Genomic DNA, 20,053 nt, shown 5'->3' on the forward strand with positions numbered 1-20,053 from the left:
TACACTGGATTTCAAAGACTCACTACCAAACACAGTAAACAATCACCTTAAAAATTACTCACATTGAAAGTGTGGGAAAGTATGAAAGTGTTAGTTGCTCGGTCGTGTCCAACTCTTCGAGACCCCCATGGACTAAAGCCCACCAGGTTCTGCTGTTCATGGAATTTCCCAGACAAGAATACTGTAGTGGATTGCTGTTTCCTCCTCGAAGTGATCTTCCCAACCCAGGGATGGTCCCTGGGTCTCCTACATTGTAGGCAGATTCTTTACCTGCTGAGCCACCAGGGAAGCTTCATTTACACTGAGGTGGCCAACCAGCAGCCCACACTTCCCCTTGTGGGCGGCCCAGGGGCAAAAGCCTCAGCCTGACCTTCTGAGAGCCGTCATTTTAGAAAGCAATCATATTTTTTTTTTAAAAATTGTTTACATTGATCTCACACTGAAAGAATCTTTTGTCTATACTGGGTTAAAATAGTAAAATTAACTTCACCTTATTTTTACTTTTTGAACATGTGGCTAAATTAACTTTTTTTTTTTAATTTAAAATTACCTATGTGACTTGCTTTAGTGGTTCCCATTGCATTTCTATTGGACGGCACTGGACCAGTCTCCCAGGCCCCCTAGAAGCACCAGAAGCGTGGATGAAGGTGAATCCGCTTCTGGAGGGCTACCCTGCGACTGGGAGGCCAAGGGCTCCTTTACACTGATTCTTGGTCAGTGTAAAGACCACCATCCTCAGGTTCTCAGGTTACAAGTGCATCAGAGTCACAAAGACCCTCCTCTCCTCTGTCTACGTCCCCTCCGCGGAGGCACAGTTCAAGTACCACCTGGCCCACCAGCCCAGCCTCCACTCTGCCCGCACCTAACCTCCTCCTGACCCTGGCATCCCACCCAGGACTGGCTCTCAGCCCCTCCCTGCATGGCCCTCTGAGCAAGTAAGATGAAGGGAGGTTTCCTGGTCATAGGGTGTCTCCAGGCTTGGAGCCCTCCTGGCACCCCACAGGGTGTGCTGGCATCAGCTCACAGTGTGGTCCAGGCACCTTGGAGCTGGTAGTGATTGAAGTGAGTCAAAGGTAACAATAGTCAGTTCTGCAGAAACAACACCTTCTTGGTATAAAGGAGTGTTTGTAAGCACAGCATCATCCACTTGGCAAAAAAGCATGGCCTTGGCTGGCTCTTCTCAGGTGCCCAGAGGACCGCCGTGATGGCTGGCAAGCGGGTCAGGCGGAACTGCCTCCCCAGGACCTTGTCGTCTGCTCTGGCCAAAAGCTGTGACCGGGGACTGGCCTCCAGGACTGAACCCTGCCTTGTTCACTTACCAGACTATGACTTTGGGGAACCACTAAGAATCCCTAAGCCTCAGTCTCCCAATCTGCAAAATGGAGGTAGACAGTCCCTCCCAGTTTGGTTGTGGTGGTGAACAAGAGAAGGTAGGTAAAACAAGAGAAAGTAGAAAAAAGTGTTAGTCACTCAGTCGTGTCCGACTCTTTGTGACCCCATGAGCTGTAGCCCACCAGGCTCCTCTGTCCATGGGATTTCCCAGGCAAGAATACTCGAGAGGGTTGCCATTCCCTTCTGCAGGGGATCTTCTCAACCCAGGAACCAAACTTGGGTCTCTGGCTTTGCAGGCAGATTCTTTACTATTTGATCCTCCAGCGACATAGGAAACACCCAGAAAGGGTGACAGTACTCCTGCCTCGTGTGCTAAGTGGAATCCAAAGGCCGCAACTCTGTGGCATGTGGGTAGATCAGAACATCACTGAAAAAACACTGTTTTTCAGTCTGTTTTCTGACCAAAAGCACAGCATTAAGGGCTGAACCTTATATGGTGCAGAACTGGATGCCAACTGAACTGAGGAAGTCCCAGGTGAATCCCCAAGGCTTCACCCTTGGGGATTCCTAAACACACCCTCCTCCTAAACACACCCTCCCCTCCCCAAAGATAAAAATCTTAGCTTACAAGAGCCCATCTGCACCCCAATCCCATCTGAGGATGGAGGTGGAGGCGAGGTCAGAGTCAACAGTTTCTCATCTGGGTCCTTGTCAGGGTTGATTACAATATAAACGGTGAGGGACCTGGTATCACTGGTGGGACCCGAGCCAAGGCTGCTCTCCCAGCCACGCCTCGAGGGTCCTGGTACTCAAGCTTCCTCCCGGCGCAGGGCCCCAGGCTCCCCCATCACCCCCGCAGTCTGTTCCGCGCCGCTGCCCTGTTTTATCTCCTCTTGCAGCAGGTACACCACACCATCTCCTGTACTCAGGAGATCTGGCGACCCAGGAAAGCAGCGACTTCTTAGGGCCCACAGTATCTCCAGCACCAAATGTAACACCTGATGCGTGGCGGGTAAGTAACGAATATTGAAATGAACAGATGTCTAAATGAATGAGCAAATTAGCAGAACAAGTATGAACGGAAAACTTCGTCAAGTTAAAACATTCCAGACCCTTCCTTTGCAATGACCTGGGCAAACAAGGCGCCGGGGGCTTGTTAGAGGCTCAGTTCCGGACCTTGCAGAGCCAGCCAGGGCCATGCTTTTTTGCCAAGTGGATGATGCTATGCTTACAAACACTCCTTTATACCAAGAAGGTGTTGTTTCTGCAGAACTGGCTATTGTTACCTTTGATTCCCTTCAATCACTACCAGCTCCAAGGTGCCTGGACCACACTGTGAGCTGATGCCAGCACACCCTGTGGGGTGCCAGGAGGGCTCCGAGCCTGCAGACACCCTGTGACCAGGAAACCTCCCTTCATCTTACTTGCTCAAGAGGGCCAGCCTGGGCTAACACCCCAGCCGGCAAGCCCCAGACCTCCAAGTACCCTTGGCCTCCTGGAAGTGGAGGAAAGGGGTCTGGACACAGACTTGGGGTTCAACCCAGGTGGTCATGGGGCCGGGTGTCCCTCAACAAGGTTCAACATGTCCTGGGCCTCACTTCCCATCTGTGAAATGAGAGCAGCGAGAATATGTTCTCAGAGGCGTGGGAGACTCAAAACACAGCCCAGGATTGACAGCCCGAGCCTCCATACCAGCCAGGTCCAGAGAAAGCACTTGGGCCCTGGGAGCTGAAGGTGACTCCTGGTCTGGGCCGCTCCCCTGTCCCCCAGCATGTGGCAGTCCCTCTCTGTTCAAGGTCTGCCCCAGCCCAGCGAGGAGAAGAGAGCACAGCACCATCTGCAACCACAGCCATAACTGCACTCACCTCTCCTCCCAGCTGCTGGGGCCACTGTACACGCTGCATGGGGCACACAGCTGCCCAGAGAACGGGCACTGCCACCCAGACTCTGCGTGAACTCACACACTACATGGGGCACACAGCTGCCCAGGGAAAGGGCACTGCCACCCAGGCTCTGTGTGAACTAAACGTGATCCCATGTCCTAGCCAGGCCCAGGGTGCGCTGCTGGGGTGGGGAGAACATAGGATGGAGAAGAGGGATGAGGCTTCACTGGAGAAGCCACTCTCCCTTTTGGGGTATATCACCTCCTAGAGAAGGTGCCCAGACTCCAGATCAGACCCCTCTCCTGAGCAGTACCCCATTTGCAGAACATATCCTCACAAAACTGCCCAGCCACAGGCAGAGGCGGTGGTGCAGAGGTAAAGAGTTTTGGCCTTGGACAAGTCAGAGACGGCACATCATCAACAAATATCTGGATATAGCAGTAATCCTTCCAATCAAACAGGAAAAGACCAAGAAACCAAAGAGAATAAAGCAAAGGACAGGAGAAGGCAATTCACAGCTTAAACCCACACACCTCATAAACGTCAAAAGATGTCCAGCCTCACTAAGTGACCAGGGGATGCAGATTAAAATCAAACGTGACTTCTTGCACACTGGTGGCAGGAGTTCACTGACATAAGGCTTAGAACAGTAATTCATAGTGTCTATTAATAGTAAGGCTGCTGCTGCTGCTAAGTCGCTTCAGTCGTGTCCGACTCTGTGCGACCCCGTAGACGGCAGCCCACCAGGCTCCCCCGTCCCTGGGATTCTCCAGGCAAGAACACTGGAGTGGGTTGCCATTTCCTTCTCCAATGCATGAAAGTGAAAAGTGAAAGTGAGGTCGCTCAGTCGTCTCCGACTCTTCGCGATCCCATGGACTGCAGCCTTCCAGGCTCCTCCATCCATGGGATTTTCCAGGCAAGAGTACTGGAGTGGAGTGCCATCGCCTTCTCCGAGTAGTAAGGCTGAAGGTGTGTGTATTCTACAATCCGGTAATTCCACTTCCCTGTATAATCCAGAGCAACTCACCTTTGTATGTGTACACACACCAAGGATGTTTATTGCACCACTGTGGCAAAAGCAAAGGAATAGAAATACCTTGCTGCTGCTGCTAAGTCACTTCAGTTGTGTCCGACTCTGTGTGACCCCATAGATGGCAGCCCACCAGGCTCCCCTGTCCCTGGGATTCTCCAGGCAAGAACACTGGAGTGGGTTGCCATTTCCTTCTCCAATGCATGAAACTGAAAAGTGAAAGTGAAGTCGCTCAGTCATGTCAGACTCTTCGCGACCCCATGGACTGCAGCCCACCAGGCTCCTCCATCCATGGGATTTTCCAGGCAAGAATACTGGAGTGGGGTGCCCTCGCCTTCTCCGAGAAATGCCTTAAATGTCCACAAACAGAGGGACAGCGGAACAAACTCTGTATAATCACACAATTAAATACTATACAGTGACTTAAATTGAAAAAATTCCTCATATGGATCTATTAGGATAAACCTGATGCTTAAGCTTTTTAAAATGCTGTCAAAGGATACAAGTAGTGTGATCTCATTAACTTAAAAAACACATAAAACAAGACTATACAGATGGTATGTGAGCTATAAGAATTTTTAAAAAAACGTGGAGATTGACATGTGCACACTGCTACATTTAAAACGGATAACCAACAAGGACCTACAGTACAGCACACTGGGAACTCTACTCAATGCTATGTGGCAGCCTGGATGGTGGGAGTCTGGGGGAGAATGGATACAGGTATATATATGGATGAGTCTCTTGGCTGTTGTCACAACACTGTTAATCAGCTATGCTCCAATATAAAATTAAAAGTTAAAAAAAAAATGGAGGAATCACCCAACTCTTGGTGACTATTACATTCACCAAGAGATCAAATAGACTGGGATGGATTATAGAGTCAGGGCTCCGTTCTAGTCTTCTAAATACTTTATTTCTTTTAAAACATCAGATATAATATGCAAAAACATTAACATCTGCAAATCTGGCTGTCATATGGAATTCTGTTACGCTTTCCATTTTGAAATATTTTTATATTGAAGACACGGAGTTACAGATTTTAAGTCAAAAATTCAGAAGCTATAAAAGAAAAGGGAAATTCAACAATATAAAGATTTAAGGAGCAGAAGGGAAGGAAGAATGGGGAAAGAGAGAGGGGGGGAGAATGAACAGTTAAAAGACAAATGACAAACGAGGAAAAGTACCCCCCTAACATATGCGTATCAGACCAAAGAATTCCCTTTAGCCTATAATCTGCTCATGCAAGTCAATAAGGAAACAAGTCAACAAATCAAACAGAGAAACAGGCAAAGGACATGAATGAGCAGCTTACAATACATAATATAATGGCACAGAGGAAAGGCTTGTTCTTCACTGATCTTAATAGCAAAGCTCCAGAGGCCTGCCAGAGCTGGAGGAGGTGGGGAACAGGCCCTTTCTAAGATCAGGGGTGAATCAGGGTGACCTTTTTGGAAGTGACTTGGCAATATCTGTTGAAATCCCCTTAGCCTGGGAATTCCATCGTCACTTCTACAGAAAAGTCTCCTGTGTCTGCACGAACATTTCCATCATGATCTTTACACACAGTACCATTTGCAACAGCGAAAGATGTAAATGACTTGAAAATCTACCGAAAATCCACAAGGACCTGTTTAGAAGCGACAGCACACAAAGAACGCACGAAACACTATGCAGCTGTGAAAAGGCGGATGCACGTGTCAACACAACGCCACCAGAAGACCTCCCAAGCACACGACGAAACTCCAGAACAGCAGGTGGAAAGCAGTGTTCCGTGTATCTCCAACGCCCTTCGACCAAATGACTTACATGCTGACGTGGCTATGTCTCTACAGGAATCGAATATTCAAAGAGTGCAAAGGAACTAAGAGAGCAGGGGTGAGAGTGGGAGAGAGACCTTCTTTATCTTTAAGACCTTTTACACTTAATTTTTTTTTTAATGGGTCCGTGGGATACACTTTCAACTCAAGTTCTGCTAAAAGGAAAAGAGAAGAAGCAAAAAGCAAATAAATAAATAAATAAGGAATGTAAACTCTGGCGTACTTACACACCCGGACCTGAATTCCAGATCAACCACTTACTGGCTGCACAAGTACTAGACAAGTCACCTCTCTGGATCCCAAGTTTGTGCCCAGTGGAGATTAAAAGCGAGGCCCTCCCTCCTGGGGTGGCTGGATAGGCTAGGTGAGAGGAGCTCCAAGGTGGTTATCGTAGAAAAGTAGAAGCTGCTGGTCTCAGACTACAGAACACACTTTGTCTTTCTCTCTCAGGGGTCCAGCAGACACGAGCCCTTCTTGTCTCTCTTTGCGTCCCACTCTGCAGACAGGGAATGACAGGGGCAGCCGGGCACAGCCCTACATGCTGGGTGTAGGGCCGAGCCTGGGTGGGGAGCGGGGCTGAATCCCAGCCCTCCCTCAGCCGGTCAAGCCATCATCTGGTACAGAGCTATGTTCAAATGCAGGGGTCATTCATCCTGCTTTCCATAACGTCCCTGTATGGGCTAGGAGCTACCTCATTTACAACAGGCAATTAAACACCCCTCTGTAATCCCTGCCCAGTTACAAGGAACCCAATGCAAAGATCTGAGTGTACACTGAAGTGTGGGGGGTGTCCTGTGAAAGTTGGCATCATCAGCTCATTTGTCGTATTTATACTTCTGTGTCACTTCCTCTGAACTCAGATACCCTTTTTTTTTACCAGCAGATGTGGTTTCCAGGGAAAGAGTTCTGCCACCTTTGGCCCACTGGTACCCACTTCCTGAACCTCAGGCTGCTGGGCAATGTTCTAAGTAAAGGTTGCCCTGAGGACGGATCCTGGGCAGGGCCAAGAGTCCCAAGGGGATACCTCCCTGTCCCCTGCTTTCCTCAGAAGGGCGAGTCAGCAGGAACAGCCCTGAACCAAGGCCGGCTGTGGGGTGAGGCCTCTGGGGACATGGGCAGGCCAAGGAGCACAGAAGAACTACGAGCTGATGAGCACTGTGGGCCTACTGCACCCGGGGTGCTGACTTGGGCACTGAACTACAGCAGGGAACCAGGTAACAGGCCCAGGCTCCTGCAGCGTGTGCGTGGTGGGAAAGACACCCTAGGACCACACAGATAAATAAGAAACAGCAATGGTGAAACACAAGGGTGAGGCCGATAGAATAGGGCAGTGGAGCAGAGAGAGACCAGCGTACCTTAGGACAGAGAGTCGGCAGGTCCTCGGCTTAGACCTCAGACAGTGGAAAGGAGGGGGCGGAAGGAGGGTTGGCACTGAGGGGAGTGGAGTTTCCAACCAAAGAGAAGAGCAAAAGACCCTGAGGCTTGTCAAGTATGAGTAACAGAAACAAGTCCCAGGTGACCAGAGACGGGGAGGAAGGGCCGGTGGTGGTGCCAGGGAGGCTCGCTGACGGGGTAATCCAGGACGTCACAGGCCACCCCGGAGCCTGGACATTACTCATGGTCCTTGAGAAGTCACCAGAGGGTATTAATAGAGGCATAACCCTCTGGATTCAGTTTTTAAAAGATCCCTGCGGCTGTCCAGCAGCTCTTGTGTGTCATCTTATTTAATTTTTAAAACACTCTATATGGTGGGGCTTCCCAGGTGGCCCAGTGGTAAAGAATCCCGATTTACAGACAAGGAAACTGAGGCACAGAGAGACACATGAAGGGTTCCTGAGATCTCCAGAAATAAAGACTTCAAGCAGTCTGAACTGCTCACTCTCTGGCACCCATGAATTGGGGTGAGCTGTCTAGGGTCACTCTGGACAAGCTCCTACATCTCCTGGGCCTCAGATTTCCCATCTGTAAAATGGGAGCAGCAAGAACAAGTTCTGGGAGGTTTGGGAGCCTCAAAACGCAGCCCAGGATTGAAAGCCCGCAGCCTCAGTACCAGCCTGGCCCAGAGCAAGCACTTGGGCCCTGGAAGCTGAAGGACGCTCTTGGTCTGGGCCTCCCCTAACGGATGGCAGTCCCTCTCCACTCAAGGTCTGCCCCCAGCCCGGCACAGGGAGGGGTCCACAGCTCCCGCCTGCCACCACAACCACGTGCACACTCACCTCTCCTCCTGGCCGCTGGGTCCACTGTACACACTGCATGGAACACACACAGCTGCCCCGGGGTGCAGGGGGGGCCACTGACTGCCACCCACACTCTGCCTGCACTCACTACACGGGGATCCCACGTCGGAGCCAGCTGGAGGTCTCAGTGGAGAAGCTGCCTTCCCTCTGCGGGCACAGCCCCTCCTGGAGAAGATGTCAGGCTCCAACGGGGCGTGGCCACAGCCCCGGAGCCAGCACCACAGAGTGATACCCCTTCTCCAAGCCACACCTCCGCCCCCCAGCTCCAGGGATAGCGCCTTCTCCACTTGAGCTTCAGCTCAGTCCAGCGTGGTGTCCCCCTCTCCAGAGCCAGAACTCCCAAAGTCCCCTGGCAGGGCAAAGGTCAGTCCACGTTTGAATTCCTAGTAGGAGCCCAACAGGGTCAAAGCCACAGAGGGCAAGAGCGGAGGGCTGTGCACGCTGACCGTGTGGCGGGTACACAGCCCCCAGGGTGGGGTGCCTAGAGGAGAAATGAAACCGTGGAGAAGGAAAACATAACCTCTGCTTCCTGCATCAGCCTGTCCCCTGGGAGTAAAGATTGGGTGAGAGAGACCCTTTTGAAGTCCTTTTTACATTAGTAAGGCTTTTCCACAAATTAGTTGTATATTCAACTCTCCTCGAAGTAAAGGTTACCCATGAGGGAAGGGATGGGTGACTAGACTTCTAGGTGTCACTGGGGAATGTGTAGACCGCCCCCAGCCGCCCCAGCCTCAGCAGTGATCCCTCTGGGGTAGGGCCGGAGCAGAGAAGGTGTAACTGCTGGGAGGAGGGTCAGCCCATTAAATATGACCCAGGGTCTCCTTGGCCAGGGCCTCCTGCAGGAGAACCCACAGCCCCATCCCCACCCCAGAGCCAGAAGGCACCCAGAAGACACTCTGAGCTCTTTTTCAAGCTCTGGTCCACTCAGACCCTGTGTGTCGAAACCTACAAACACATCTCTGAGCACAAACACATGAATCCCTGCTCAAACACAAGAGCACGCCCCGGAATAAATCCTGGGAATACACAGGAACTGACTCCTACACACACACACACACACACATACTTCCTCCTCCTCCCTGCCCACCCTACTCCCAGCCCCAACATACAGCTTCTGGGGCCAGCTGGGCCCCTTCTGCCAGGGTACTCTCTTCCCCCATCCCTCGAGGAGGGCACTGCCCACCGGCTTCCTTCAACTTCGGCTCCAGCTCCACCGGAGTTTGTTTGTCAGGCTGCAGGTCCCTTGGGCCATCAGCCAAGGAGCCTGAGCTTCAGGAGGAGCCAGAAGTGGCTGAACCAGCCCTCTGGGGAGCTCTGCATCTCCAAAAGTTGAGTAAAGGTAAACCCTGGGCTCCTGGCTCGGGGCGGCCAAGCCCAGCTCCCTGGCCAGGAGCCCCACACCCCTGTCGGACTCAGAGGTACCTGGGAAGGTGAGTCGTGGGGGAGGCAGGCTGCAGGAAAGCAAGGGAGGAGGATACACAGTCTTGTAAAGGTGTCCTCAGGGGTGGGGGAGTGTCCTGGGGCAGCCGGTGCCAAGGTCAGACAGGGGGCGGAGGCCGCTGCCCCAGAGGAGGATGTCCCCGCCAGCCCCTCGTGCTCACTCACCACCCTCCTGGCCTGTCCCAGCCTCTCTGCACCTGCAGCTAATCATCCGCCCGCATCCGCCCGCACACAAATCCAGGACACGCCCCCGCTCACCTCCTGCCCCATAAGAGCCCCTGTGGGCTCAAGCCCTAAGGCACGAGCAATTCCACACTCAACCTGGCACCCAGTCCTGGGGGTGGAGGAGGGCAAGACTGGGGCAGTCAGGGCCTGGGGACTGAGGATTCTGGAGTCTCGGGCTTGCTCGGCCGGTTTGTGCCTCATCCACACCACCTCTCTCCAACCCCCTCTCCCCAGAGCTGCTGGCCTGGGGTTCCACGGGATGCCCCTGGGCGGGCACCCTAAATCTAATGGAGGCTGGTGCCCAGCGTCAAGCCAGACCACTGGATGTGTCACTCGGGCCCAGGAAAACCCTGGGCTCTGCCAGCAGCTCCTCCCCTCTGCCGTTTTAAGAGCCGTCCTTGTTCTCAGGCTGGAAGGTGGCCTGTGCACGAGCAACCCCCTCAGGGCCAGCTCACACCCGAGGCTCCTTGCAAGGAAGCTGGGGCCATAAGCCGACTCGGAGCAACCGAGGCACGGAGGAGTCGCCGATCCTGAGAAGGCCCAGGAGGCCAGCCTCTGCGGGGCCCTGGCCCCGTCTGCAAGTGGGAGGCCCCATCCAGCCTCTTCTGAGAGCCCTCATTCTGCCTAGGAGCTGTCAGGATCAGGGTCCCAGGACACACCCAAGCCTGGCCAGCCCACCTGGCCTTCCCAGCCTGTCAGTCCAGCTGTTCTAGAAAGGGAACATTTTCTTCTCACTCTATTTGGATAGCTGCAGGGACAGCCACCGGGAGCAAAGAGGGTCTGATTATTGATGGAGGCAGGGTGCAGGGCCACCAGCCTCTGAAGGGGCTGAGGGCCTGGACCTGGGAGGCCTGGGCCCTGCTCCCCGACAGGGTCAGGGCCCCTCAGCACCACCACAGAGAGAGTAGCTGGAGGGGCTCCCCAGGCCCAGGTCCTGGGAGACGGACTCCCATCTTTAGGGAAAGTGATCAGCGACCAGGTCGGGTGAGGACACCTCTCAGGCCCAGGCCCCATCCCACCCCCGTGCTCCGCTCTCCTCCTCTGCAGGTCCCGGGCTGTCAGCTGGGGGCTCCAGCAAGGCATCCACAGGACAAAGCCAGAGGACCTGGAAGCCGATCTTCTTCCCTGGGAGGCAGGAAGTGGAACTGCAGGGTTGAGCTGAGCCTCTCCTCCCTCCACACTCCTGTCTACCTCCTCGACAGCCGGTCTCGCGCGTGCCCCTCCGCTCTCCTCCCAGTTCTGTCCCCTTCCAGCCGCCCCGTCCTGGTGTCTCCATGTCCCCATCTCCAACTTCTCCTGCCTGCCTCCCCCGCCCCGGTTATGTAAGGGGCCCGGGAACACACAGAGGGAGCTTTGTTGTCAAACCAAATCCATACGGAGCCGGGAACGGCCAGCGCAGCTGTTCACCATTCCCTCCGCCTTGGCAGGGGTGAGACACCGGGCAGGAAGCCCCCACACGCCTCCCTTTTGGAGGGTGGGGGGCGAACGCTGGCCCCAGGGCCCCCAGGCAGCTGAGCGAGTGGACAGGGATCAGTCACCATCGCGTGGGACCACAGCAGGGGACCAGTTGGCCCCCAAGACACAGCAGAGCCTGGGTGCAAAGCCAGGGCCCCAACACCCAGAGAGGAGAGCTCAGGGCTGGTACAGGGCTGCACCGTGAAGGCCTAGAGGGGCGCCCAGACCAACACCAGTGCACCCTATTCTTGTCCACCCATGGGTGCAGGCCTGCGTTCTGTCGGGCACACAACCCATGGACACACTCATCTGTGTTCACTTGAAAGGCATCTGAGCAGAACTCTCCTCTCTGCTCTGACCAGCCTCCGCCACCCCAGGTACCTCTGGGGAAAAGCCTTTGTGCTCTGGAGAGAAGAGGATGGGGGTCAGAGGTCAGAGGCCAGAGAAGCTCCACCAGCCCACGTTTCTTGGCAGACCCTCTAGGTCCAAGATGAGAGCCTGCCTTCCCGCTCAGGAAGATGTCCAAGGAGGCAGGTGAGGGCCTAGGAAGCTAAGCCTAAGATGAGAGCATCAGCACCTGGGGGCAGCAGGCCGTAGCCCTTCACCAAACGCAACTGCTGGACGAGCCATCTCAGTCAAAAACGCTAGGGCTGCCAAGGAGGAGGCCCTCCGGAGTCTCCATGGCCTGCAGGGCACCCACCCGGCCCACCCAAAGTCCAGCTGCCACGTTAAGCAGAACGGTGTGGGTGCCAAGACCTGCGGCGGGCGGGGGCAGAGGGGCAAGGGAAAGAAGGGAAGGCAGACACAAAGGAAGAGGGGTAGTTGGAGGAGAAGGAGAAATAAATCAGAAGGAGGAGGGAGGGAAGGCGGTGGCAGTGTGGGGGGCTCAGAAAAAGAGAAAGAGGAAAAGGACCAAAGACGGGACTAAAGGAAAAGGGGACACGGCAACCCACTCCAATATTCGTGTCCTGGAAAATCCCGTGGACAGAAGAGCCTGGCAGGCTACCATCCATGGGGTCGCCAAGAGTGGGACATGACTTAGCATAAAGGAGAAGTGAGAGAAGGGCCCACCCAGCCTGAGAGGATGCCCCCTGGCAGCCCTGCCACACCCTCTGAGCCAGACAGGTGGCCCAGGAGAAGCAGGACAGGGTAGGGGCATTTCCAGAGAACTGGTCCCAGCCCAGCCAGCCCCACCATCAGCCCTGCTCCAGGGGTTTCAGCCTCAACAATCCTACATCTTTGGAACCAGAAGATAAACCATGACCTCAGAGAAAGGAGAGATGGGGGCAGGGGGGAGCACAGGAGAGGTAGCTCCTGCCTGGGGCAAGAATCCCTCTGTGACCTAGAACAGTGAGTTCCTTTTCTGAGTCTCAGCTCCCACCTTTGCAAAAAGGAGTTACCGAGAGGCTACTGTGTGTCATCCTGGTGCTGGGGATGCAACGGGAAGTCAGGCGGTCAAAGGTCCTGCCCCAGAGTCAGTTGAGGTCTCCCCAGCTCACGTCTATCATCTGTGCTGTGTGACCGATCCAGTGCACTGCACTGTTAGCCCTGTTATCAGACGTTCTGGTGGAGAATCAGAGCTCCAGACATGCCGAAGATCATACGGCCAGAGGCAGGCAGAGAAGACAGAGAGCACCTGCCTGGCTTTCTGGCCCCCAAAGAGAGTGATCTTCAGATTCTGGGCCCCCGCCCTGAATCACAGAAAGTGCACCAGCCAGCATTTACAGAGCCGGACCCCAGGCGCTAGGCCGTTATCAGATATGCGCTCTCGAAGTAAAGGTCACCAGTGAAGAAAGGGATGGGCGGTCAGACTTCTAGGTGTTGCTGGGGAACATGTAGCCCCCCCTCCGCGGCCCCAGTCTCAGTGATCTCTCTGGGGCAGGACCAGTGAAGAGCAGGTGGAACTGCTGGGAGGAGGGTTAATGCTTAGCCCGTTAAATATGACCCAGAGTCTCCCTGGCCAGGGGCTCCTGAAACCTCTATGGGAAAACAAGGAGGCAGATCTGAGACCCCACAGCCCCATCCCCACCCCAGAGCCGGGAGGCACCCAGAAGACCCTCTGAGTTCTTTCTCGGGTGATCTCTGCTCTGCTCTGGTCCACTCTGTGTTAAAACCTACAAACACATCTCTGAGCTCAAATACATGGATCCCTGCTCAAACACACCCCGGAATAAATGCTGGGAATACACAGGAACTGACTCCAAAACACACACACACACATGCACTCGACCTGCCTTCCAGGCAGAGAAGATAGAGAGCACCTGCCCAGATTCTCGGTCCCCAAAGAAAGTGCTCTGTGATTCAGCGCCCTGAATCACAGAAAGCGCACCAGCCAGCATTTACAGAGCCGGACCCCAGGCGCTGGGACGTTTGTGGAAATGAGCTCTCGTTCAGAGGTGCTAGTGCGGCCCTGCCCTCCCAGGCATCTGAGCCCCTCTGGGCTCACGGGGGAGTGGGGGACAGGGTCCACTGATGTCACAGGTTGGGACTCGAGGGGTGTGCAGGGCCATCAGGGAAGCCTCAGGACGGGCTCGAGTTGGATGCTGAAGGACACCTGCAATCTAGGAAGGGGACTGCCACTGGCACCCAAGTCACGGTCAGGGGCCAGTGGAAGCAGAGGCCGGAGCTGAGGACATGGACACGTGGCTGGGAGGTAAGAACAGTCCTACTGGAACCCAATGCGGGTTTTTGAATAAAAAGAGTTTTAAGTCAAAACACCCTCTGTCCCACTTTCAAATGCAATTTTATATGAGACTCCAATATGTAGAAGAAGTTGTTTGGGTTGAAGCAAAAATGGGGGTGAACCCCCTCCCAAGCCCTTACTCCTGACATGAGACCCTAGAGGGTTCCATTCCAGGGGTGCATTTCTTGGACCCAAATAAAGTGTCAGGCAGGAAGGGAGGTTAGGACCAGTCTGTGCAAGGACCTGAAGGCAGGGCTGAGGAAGGGGGATGGGAGCAAGAAGGTGACCAGCTGGCCCTGGTGTGGGGGCACAGAGGGGAGGCCCTCCTGGGGGGCAGCTTCTTGCTCATCCCCGCCTCGAGGGGACCCCTGCTTGCCTCTCCCAGGTCTGAATAGGCTGCTGGGCCAGGTCCTCAACAGCCTGTGAAAGGCGAAACTCTTCTCCCTTCACCCCAAGAAAGTGTGTGCGCGCACAGTCAAATCCAACACTTTGCGACCCCACAGACTGCAGCCCACCAGGCTCCTCTGCCCATGGGATTGTCCAGGCAAGAAGACTGGAGCGGGCGGCCACTTCCTCCTCCAGGGGATCTCGCTGACCCAGGGATCGAACTCATGTCTCCTGCATATCCTGCATTGGCAGGTGGATTCTTTACCACTGGCTCCACCTGGGAAGCCTTCACCCTAAAAAACGGGGGGAGCGGAGCGGGGACATGGTGAAGACAAGGTCATGTCCAATCTATATTCTCCATCCACTCACCAAACAAATATTTCCCGAGCATTTATTATGTTAGACACCATTCCAGGCAAGAATAACACAGCAAAGAACATGACAGTTTTCTGGAACTTACACAAAACCACTCAAGAGTCAAGGAGGAAAATGCCTTGAAAGTTTTCAAACCCGTTCACACCACAAACATGCCCCTCCCATGCCTGCATCGCCTGGGGACCATCCCTGTCAGGGTCACGGTTGAACATCATCAGTGACACGGCAGGTTCCCCACCCACCCCCAGGCAGAGTCTTCTTCCTGGAGTCTCCAGATGGCTGCACTGAGGACCTTGTTCCCTCCCCTCCCTAGGCAAGGGAGTCCACAGAGCGCTGGAAGCATTGTTAAATGTGCCAGTTTTATTTTTCATCACGACAAAGGACGAAGCTTCATCTCTAGTTTGCTGGCTCTGAGTCACTTGCTGAGAACCCAAGGAAACAAGCCGGCTCCATTCTCACCTGCCCAGAGCTCCCAGGTCTCTGGGTCCCTGCCATTGCCCATCTGCCGCTGTTCCCTTCCCGTAACCTTCGAGCAATGGGTCCCCGGGGCAGGGCCCCGCCACCCCCACTTCTCTCCTGCCAACCCTGCCAAACAGGCCTCCCTCCGCCTGATTGGAGCAACCTCTAAGAAGCAAAAAGGATGTGGGTCTTTGAGGATCCTCTCTGGTCTTGAGCCAGCCCAGGACGGGGTCCAGGAGCACCCTGGAACAAAGGCACCGCAGCCCGGCGGGAATCTAGGGGTGTCAGGAGCAGCTGCCAAGGCAGGTCCCCGAGCTCAGACCCCAGAGGACCCCTCCCCATCCCCACGTGTTGTCACTGTTGCCGGATAAGGCCTTGTGGGCAGCAGCCAGGGAGCCGCATTTCCAAGGAATAGGAGCCGGCGGGCAGGCCAGATGGTAGCAATTACCGGCGGGAAAGCAGGAGAGGTGGGTGCTGGCAGGGGTTGGGAGGGGCTGCAGGAGCAGGGAGGGAGGAAGGGGAACCCGGCCCTGCCCAGATGAGAGAGGCAAGGGTTTGGAAGCCCAGGACCAGCCAGGCCAGATGTGGGGTTCAGGGCCGTACAGAGTTCTGGACTGCGAATCAGGAGGGCCGTGTCCCCCTTGGTCACCAACACCCTGTAGCCTTGAGCAAACCCTTTCACACCTCCGAGACTCGTCTTCTTCACAGATCTCAGGGAAGGGTAAGATGAGCTTGGGGAACAGTAAAGAACTGGGCTGAAAAGCACAAGATTTTGGATGCAGGCAGAGTCCCAGCTCAGCTGCTTAGGAGCTGTGTGACCTTGGCCAAGTGGTCTAATCTTCCCACGCCTCCCTGTCTTCATTTACAAATGGGCTTAATGAAAGGGTCACACGAAGCGATGTAAGTGAGTGAACAGCACAGTTTTTTTTTTTAGAGGTTTACTGGGCCAGGCTTTTAATAAGTGCTTGATAGGTAAATTGTAACCACTTTTGTTATACGCTAAGTCCCTTTTCACTAGAAAGCCAGGTATTTGTGAAGGCTGCCCCAGCGAAGGACACAGGGCAGACCATGGACACAGGAGCATCACCGAAGGCCCTGGAGCCTGCACCCTGGTGGAGGGCTCGGACCCAAGGCAGAAACAACGGTGAGCCAGCCCAACACTCTGCAAACAGCTTCCTGTCCTCTTTCTAGCAACCATGCTCCCCAACCTCCACAGGAGAGCAAGATCCCAGAGTCCCCAAACCGCTCAGGCTTAGGAGGTAAGCGGCACCAGCCCTTGCCCACCCTCAAGGTCTAAGTGGACACCTCCTCCAACCCCCCGCAGCAGCACCCTCCTCCCTCATAGGCTTGGGGCAGAAGCCAGGGCTTCAAATTCTAGAACAATCACATCGGGTCTCTGCAGGGTGGCTTTGCGGGGGGTAGAGGTGGCAGAGATAGGGCAGTCATCTGGCTGCAGGGCTACTGGTCCCAGGCAAGCGGCCAATATTGAAAGAAAACCTGCAGCTCAGGATGGCCTTCCTCATCTGAAGAGCAATCAACACGGGGCAGCCCCTGGCAGAGTTTCCCCCTCTGTGGGCCTCAGGGGCGCCAGTCGGAGGCCCGTCGCACCTGCCTGGGGCCCAGGCATCACTACAGCTGCTCCCACTTGTCGCAAACACTTGACCACTTCCTCCATCTGTAGAATAAAGGGCGTCACACACACACACACACACACGGATTGTGGTACAGGTCAGGAGTGAACTGGAGTCCAGGTGTGGCCAGCAGCCCCTCCTGGCACACTCAGAACAAGCGTGCACAAGTGCTGAGCGCCTCAGGAAAGGGTGACCAAGGAGAGAGGGGAATTAATGACTACAGGTACCCAAATCTGCCCGCCCTAGGCACTTCCTCAAGGAAACCAAAAGGACAAGAATGGAGAAGGACCTGAGGTGGAGAGGTGTGAGAAGCTAGCTAGTTCCTGCAAAAGAACGCGAACCCCCAGGCAGCTAAGGAGTCGGGGGGCGGGGGAGGGTCAGGCCCTGCACACTTTCTGGGTGTCCCCCTACCTGACTGCCCTGCTCCCTAGCACCCAGGGTCCAACCCTCAGGGCCTGGGAACTCAGCTGGGTTCTGGTGGCTGTCACAAGCTGTAGGCCTGGTCCTCAGTCTCTGGGACCCTCTGGGACACTGATCTGAAGGATCCCTTTCAGGAGACTGGAGGTCCCCACCCCATCTTCATGGGCAGGGATCATGGTGTATTACTACAAGGTGGAGGGACCCCTTCTCCATGACAGAGAGGTCAAACTGTTGAGCCACTCTGAGTGGAGGAGTCCACCCAGAGAATGCACCCACATAAGGCCTGGATGGGCACACAGTGCAAGGTAGATGCTGGGCCACAGTGGGTAAACCACAGATCATCACAGGGCCCAGGAAGGGAGGTCTGGCCCCAGGTGTAGAAAAGCGGGGAAGAAAGTGTTAATTGTCACTCAGTCGTGCCCGACTCTTTGAGACCCCATGGACTGTAGCCTGCCAAGCTCCTCTGTCCGGAATTCTCCAGGCAAGGATACTGGAGTGGGTTGTCATTTCCTCCTCCAGGGGATCTTCCGAACGCAAGGATTGAACTCAGGTCCTCTGTATTGCAGAGTCTTGACTGTCTCCTCTCTCGCAGGCAGAGCCACCAGGGAAGCCCTTCCTTTCTAGGACTTGTTACAGTTCTAAGAGGAGCAGATTCTTGGTTCTAAACCAGAAAACTGGATCCTAGGAATCTAAAAGGGCTGGGAGGGTGGAGAGGCCAAAGAAGTCTGTTTCTGAGGAGTGGGAGTGAGTCACTGCTTTGGGAAGGGAAGTGGGTGAGGGACGAAAGGGAAATCAGCTCAGAAGGCGCTGAGGACTGCCTCGGCCTGGGCCTCCACTCACGGGCAAGGGACCCTATGGCACCAAGCAGCAGCCCACTCCCAAGCCACGGACGCTGCTCAGCCCCCAGCTCTAGCACGAGACCCCAGGCTACTTTCTAACTCCTCCTACCGTCCACCTTCCCCTCTGAAGCCCTGATGACCTGGGCTCTCGGGGGAAGGTCCAGACTCCTGGCTCTCCTTCGGGTACTGGGAGGGAGGCCCAGGGCCCAGGGGACAGCCTCAGATCTCCTGCCCAGGACATGGATGCTGAGGGACGGGGCACAAAGAGCCTCACAGTGGAGACTCAAACCAAGCCAGGTACAGGCCAGAGGGACCTGAGCCATGTCAACTCATGCAGGGGGTATTTGCTGATTAGCTCCCAGCAAAGAGAAGAACCCCCAGAAGTTAATTTCTAGGCTCCAAGCAGCTGGCACCTCGCGGGCAACCTCTCTAGGATTATGGGTAGACTTTGGAGAGTCTCTTTGGAGAGTGTGGGAGAAATGCTGCTAAGAGCAAATACTCACATACCTCTGCCTCTGTGCAGGGAACTTCCATGGCACTCAGCACCTTAACGATTCCTCCCTGCCCTCCCCCCCGCCCCCCCCCCCCCCACCGCCCCAGAAGATGCCAGGGCGGTGGCCTAGACAGGGCAGGCGGCAGAGCACAGCTCAGGAGAGAGTGGCTTTGGTTTGTGCCTCTCTGCCACCTTAGCCGTGCCAGGCTCGTTCCCTAGGTTCCACAAAGAATAAGTCTGCCGGAACTTGGCTTCCACACTGTGCCTCCACCCCCCACCCCACCCGGGGGATGGACAGCACAGGCTGCCCTGAGAAGCGAGAGGGTGTGCCAGCCTGTGGGTGGTCAGGAGGTCAGACGGACACAGCTGAGCCCCCGGACACTGTCTGCAGCCCCAGCCCTCTGGCAGGAGCCCCCTACCCTGGCTCAGGACCGAGTCTGGGGGACAGGGAAGCAACAGCAGTAGATGAGGCCTCAGATGGCCCAGGCAGAGCCTCCCCCAAGACTGGCAATGGAGGGGCCAGTGCTGACAGGCATGCTGGCAGCTCAAGGTTTTGCCAGGGAGGTCCCAGCCAGCAGAGGCCCCAGGGGGGCACCCAGCACTGACAACTGAGCCCAGAGACTCTACCCGGGACTGAACTCCACCCCAAACCCATCCCTCCCCACTGCCCACCAGCCAGGCAGGTCCCAGACACAGTGTCCTAGGCCCAAAGACCCCCAGGAACGTGGACTGGTGTCTTGGGCACGGCCAGCCTGCAGCTAGCGACCCCAACGCTTGGGCTCTGCTTGGCGACCTTGGGTTTCCTGCACACAGGCGGCCCCAGCAGAGCCTGTCAATTCCAGCCAAGCCAGCCCGCCGACCTCCTGGACCTGGTGGGGCAGTTGTGGGGAGCAACCGCGGCTCAGAGGATGCCCAACGCGAAGGCGGGGAATGGGGGGGCCTCTTCCGCCTCGGCAAGGCTGGGGGCTAGAAACTTTCCAGAGAGGAGGACCGTCCCGTTCGCTCACTCCCAGGGAGCAAAGACAATTGGCTTTCCGTGGAAAATCCCATCCAGGGCAAGGAATCCCTGGGCTGTGGTCGCCCGTCCGGGACCCCGACCCGGACCGCGCGGCGCCCACGTGCCCAGCCCGACCACCTCCCCTATCGCGGCGCCGGGCGGGGTACCGGGCGGCCGGGACCCGGAGGTGCTCCCCTCCCTCGCTGGCGGGCCCCACGGGGACCGGCCGCCGCGTACTCACCCTCGCGGGTGGCGCGGGGCGGGGCAGGACGGCTCCGCGCGCAGCTCAGATCCGCTAGGCGCACGGGCTGGAGGCGCGGCGACTCCGCTCGGCCCGGTCCCTGTCC

At 55.7% G+C, this 20,053-nt stretch overlaps 1 protein-coding gene across 3 annotated transcripts in view; it reads right to left on the reverse strand.

The window, feature by feature from the left end:
- Window positions 1-20,053, reverse strand: part of ST3GAL4 (ST3 beta-galactoside alpha-2,3-sialyltransferase 4) — a 42,424-nt gene extending 22,371 nt beyond the window's left edge. For 2 of the 3 annotated variants that reach the window (XM_068977293.1, XM_068977292.1), the window contains exon 1: window positions 19,948-20,053. The gene's annotated coding sequence lies outside the window, so the exon portion shown is untranslated. Of the gene's footprint in view, window positions 1-18,723; window positions 18,745-19,947 lie in introns of those variants that run through there. The other variant, XM_068977294.1, reaches the window with a different exon arrangement.

The sequence above is a fragment of the Capricornis sumatraensis genome, chromosome 8 (genome assembly GCF_032405125.1).
Source record: "Capricornis sumatraensis isolate serow.1 chromosome 8, serow.2, whole genome shotgun sequence".
Lineage (NCBI taxonomy): Eukaryota > Metazoa > Chordata > Mammalia > Artiodactyla > Bovidae > Capricornis > Capricornis sumatraensis.